Source organism: Mirounga angustirostris, unplaced genomic scaffold (assembly GCF_029215605.1).
Source record: "Mirounga angustirostris isolate CCGP_5_RB_7025 unplaced genomic scaffold, mMirAng1.0.hap1 SCAF_14, whole genome shotgun sequence".
Lineage (NCBI taxonomy): Eukaryota > Metazoa > Chordata > Mammalia > Carnivora > Phocidae > Mirounga > Mirounga angustirostris.
Window position 1 is genome coordinate 55,711,485 of NW_026991722.1, and position 4,952 is coordinate 55,716,436.

The 4,952-nt window shown below is 43.7% G+C and overlaps 1 long non-coding RNA gene across 1 annotated transcript; it reads left to right on the forward strand.

The window, feature by feature from the left end:
- The first annotated feature begins 1,491 nt into the window (after positions 1 to 1,491).
- LOC135362622 (uncharacterized) lies at positions 1,492 to 2,793 on the forward strand. Its single transcript, XR_010407524.1, has 3 exons — positions 1,492 to 1,563; positions 1,935 to 2,155; positions 2,602 to 2,793. It is a non-coding gene; the product is annotated as an uncharacterized LOC135362622 (long non-coding RNA).
- The last annotated feature ends 2,159 nt before the right edge of the window (positions 2,794 to 4,952 follow it).

Sequence of the window (4,952 nt, forward strand, 5' to 3'; positions counted from 1 at the left end):
AAGGGGAAAGGGAACAGTAAGAGGGAAAAGAAAGATGGATGGTCTTCTTGTAGAGGCTTGAAGACATTCCCCCATGGCCCCAGCAGGCAGAGAACACAGTGATTAGGATGGCCCACTGTTCATCCTTGCAGATGGAACAGACGAGCAGCCAGTGGATCTCAACAGGTGCTCAAGGCATTGAAACAGCTGCAGCATTCGTTATGCGGCCATTGCTGGGTTAAAAAGCAAGAGTTGAAACCATCGGTGGTTAACCCTGAGTGCCCTGAAGTAAGATGCAGACATCCTAGTGTCTGGACGTCACAGAAGAGAATGCAAGCAGATGATTGACACTCTGGAGAACGGCTTCCACCAGTGTTAGTGTTAGTGGCCTGGAGATGGACATTGGCATATCCTTTATGACTCGTTGTGCCTGAGGATGTGTGGTTCTTATTATAGGATATAGGTTTATTCATTTTAAGCAACTCCTTTTTCCATTCACACGAAGTCCCAAGTTTAAAGAATATTTCTGGGTGTTAGATACCTGAACTGGGTAGACCCTTTGACTGTAGGAGTCAAAGTACCGATACCCAGAATGAGCAATATTAGGTGCAAGCTCTCGGACATAATCTTTTCTTAATGAACCAGGGTTCTATATCTGAGTGTACTGGGATAAGTTTCAAGGGAACTTTCCACCTGTGGCTTGGGTTACAGTTACTTGTGTAGTTAGCATATTTCCCCACAAACATGCCAAACCCCATGTGGGCAGGACTACCTCAGGTTTCTTTTTTTTTTTTTTTAAGATTTTATTTATTTTTTAGAGAGCGAGCGAGAGAGAAACAGCATGAGAGGGGAGAGGGTCAGAGGGAGAAGCAGGCTCCCCGCTGAGCCGGGAGCCCGATGTGGGACTCGATCCCAGGACCCTGGGATCATGACCTAAGCCGAAGGCAGACGCTCAACCATCTGAGCCACCCAGGCGCCCCTACCTCAGGTTTCTATCTCCCGTAGTGCTTGGAACTGAATAATGGCGATAATGATGATAGTGATGATGATGATGATGGTGGTGATGATGATGATGATGATGGTGATGATGATGGTGATGATGCTGATGGTGATGATGATGATGATGGTGATGATGGTGGTGATGATGGTAGTGATGATGATGATGATAGTGGTGATGATGGTAGTGATGATGATGGTGGTGGTGATGATGGTGATGATGCTGGTGGTGATGATGATGCTGTTGGTGATGATGATGATGATGATGGTGATGATGGTGATGATGATGATGATGGTGGTGGTGATGATGGTGATGATGATGGTGGTGATGCTGGTGATGATGATGCTGGTGGTGATGATGATGATGATGATGGTGATGATGGTGGTGATGATGGTGATGATGATGTGTGATGATGATGATGATGATGAAAGCTCACTATTTACAAAGCACTCTTTTTACATTTATTAACTCATTTAATCCACATGACAACCTTTTGAGGTGAGTACTATGATTATCCCCATTTTATAGAGAAGGAAACTAACACATGGAGAGGTTAAATATAGTATCCAGTCCCTGGTAATATTTTGGTAAATATTTGCTTCATTGTATTGAATTTTACCTTTTTGAAATAGGCTTAGTGATATGTTTTAATCTAATTTTGATAACATAAAAATATATTCCTATTTTGACTTTTCACTTGTCTCAGAAATTAAGGTATATTCCACAACATTTATCTGAAGGCTGGCGCATGATAGTTTTAATACAAAATAGAGCTCGTGCATATTTGACTATTTCTAATGTTCTACTCTCTTTCTAATGGTATTGGCTTATCATAATTAATAACAAAATTTCACTTTTCTTTTCCATGTTCTAAGTATATTCCATCTTGTGTTAAATGGTCAACGAAAAACATCAGTCTTTTGTCTGTAATTTCCTTTTTTCTTTTCCTTTTCCCCAGGGACTAAGGTCGCTAAGTCGCTGTTGTTAAAAATTGTCTGCTTATGTCACTTCCCAGTGTAACCCCATGAGATTTGATTTCACATCGCCTGTGAAGATGAAAGCCAGTTGGGATGCTCCAGCAATGTGAGGGTGCCAAATACGTGGCTGTTGCAGATTAATTTGTCTTTTGTGAACAAATATGCAATGTGCTACTAGTTGATACATGCTTCTGAGAAAATGGTAAGCCAGGTGGGGTGTTTGGTGTGCACACACACATGTGTGTCTGTCTGTCTGTCACTGTGTTTTCTCTTACAGGATTAGGCAATCAGCCAAATACCTTGCATAGATTTTCATGAAGTTTTATGGTTTCTTTGAACTAGAGTTACATAGAACTGCTTTAAAAATGCTTTTTCCCTCCCACTATCCCTTGCATAAAATATAGAAAAAAGAAATCATCAGCCTTTTATGCAGTTTGGTTATTATTCAACAGTTCAAAATATCCCTACTTCAGACTGGCCTGAGGGAAGTCTGGCTAAAATCAAGACTTTGGGGAGACAAGTGACATGACACTTAACACATTCTGAAGCTCAATGTTTATCTTTTTTCCATTTTGGATTCCATATGTGTACTCCTTTCTAGACTGTCTAGAAGCAAATTGATTTTTTTTTTTTTTTTTTGCCTTCAAGGTTATTCTGTAAGCATTGTGCTTGCTGGCAATGGCCACCCCAGAGAGCAAGGGGCATACAGACAGGAGCAAGGGCTATACAGGGCCAGCATCATGGGGCTCATTAACCCAATTCTCTTCAACATGGCTGGAGGTGAGACTTGAACTTTATACCAGAAAACTTCCTATAGTCCCAGGTGTCAGGAAAAATAAAGCAGACTCCATTTTTAGAAATTGAAATAAAAAGAAATTTCTTAATAAAAAGAAAATAAAAACAATCTCTCTTTATGTCCATTTCTAGCATCCACAGATGGAGGTGGAATGGTAGGGGTAGGGGAGATTTATTGGTTCGAAACAAAGATCACCCTTAGGAAGATATCTTCTGTGGCTCATATATACGGCAAATAGATTTTCTAAACCGGAGGGTGTGACATATATTGGTGGGATGGAATTTTTTAAACTGAAACTATCTGGGCAAATATAAGTAATGTGGTAATTTGGCTCAGGCTCTCTCAAAGGCAGACCCTGAGACAAGGATTTGAATGCACATGATTAATATGCCCGGTGAAGCCAGAAAGCACTGGTAAGGGAATGAGGAAGTGAGATAAGCAAGGAAGCGCATAACGTTCTCAAGCCACTAGGAGGCAGCATAGAGCAAGCCAGCCTTGGAGTTCTTCCCACTGAGGGTCAAGACTCCGAATAATTTCTTGTCCAGGAGCTGCCCATCCTCACTGGTTGAGGTATGCTTCCAGGAGTTTATCTTCCTGGCACTTCTTGCTCACCCTGGAAGAAAGCTAAGAGTCAAGTATGTCCCTGCAGTAGGGGAAAAAATCCCTCAAGCATTGTCGCAAATTGTGGCAGGTGTTTGCAGTAAGTAGTTTTGCGGAGGAGAGGTGAGTGACAGGGCTGTGGGCAAAGCACCCAGCATGGTGCTGCACGTGGTCACAGCACACCTAATGCAAATCATTGACCAGGTAACGAGATTGTGCTTCATGAGGCTTTTCCTTTCCCCTTATTCACCTTGAAATATTTTATTTTTAACACAGAACCAGCACTTTGACCATGCCTGGCACTCAGGAATTCAAACCAAGTTGCTGAATAAATGAATGAATGAAGCATTGGCTTCATTGAGAATACTTGACTTTGTTTCCTCTGTTCTTCCTTTTTTTTCCAATGCACAACTCAGGGATAATACTGTGATTTTTCAGACTTGCCCGATGGCCACCATGATGAATATTTCGAAGCTCTCCAGGCTCTCTGGATGAGTGGTACCTGCTCAACCTCTAATGGTTGTGGACCATTGACTATTAACAATGACACACAGGCAGGTCGCAGGGCCTTCCTTCTCCAGGATCTCGGGAAACCTGGTGAAACAATGGGATCTAACAACGGTATAGTTGGACCAAGAGAGTTCAGTGTTTCTCGTATCAAAGTTCAGGGCATATTATGCACATTTGTTTATGGGGCTAGACCTGCAGCATGCAGACCTGTCTTTGGTGGTGACATTCAGACCTCTTACAGACCTTTCCTGGGAACCTACTATGTGCTGAGCAGTGTTCCAGGGGCCTGCACATTGATGACAGCATTTAACTGGTGAGGGTGTACTGGGATTTCTGTTAAAGGCAAGGGACACCATTCTCAGGGCCCCCCAGTGCTGGCTGGCTGTTTGGAGGGAGTAATGGAGGCACTGGACTCAACAGTGTCTGAAGATAGGCAATTGGACATATTCTTTGTTTAGTAGACTTTTATTTTTAATTGATGACATTGGGCAGGGCAGGGCCACTACAGTTTGCCACAGTTCTCCACCCCACAGTGGGTAGAGCCCAGCACTTCACTTACAGAGGCTCTCGCCTGGCCTTGGGACCACTTGGGTGCGCACCCTTTGAGCTAGAACTTCCGACAGTGTATGTCCACGGAAACCCAGTGGGGGATGGGTATTGTTTTGACCGGCTTCTCTGTCCCCTTGAACATCCTCTTTCTCTGCTGAGAGTGAAGTTGGGGGAAACCTGGAAGGATGGGTGGTAAAAGGGCAAGGTGGTTGTGGGAAGGACCCTCAGTCTCATCAAACTAGCCTGAGGACCCACCTGTGTACACTATGGTCCTAGCTTTCAAATTTCTCTTGCATCTGGTAACTTCCTGCTCCCACCAGCCCACCTCTAATCTTACCCCTGGATGTGCCTCTCAACCTCTCACTCCTGAAACTCGCCCATTTTCTCTGCCTGAAATTTAAAATCCAGTCTTTATTCTGCTTCTGATCAGCACCTGGCCCCCACCATCGTTCCTCACCAGGAGCAGTGTGTTTGCAATCACAGCAGGAGTACGGCGTGGGGGGTGGGCTTTGTTTCTTTAATACAGCTGATGCTGGAGGGGAGA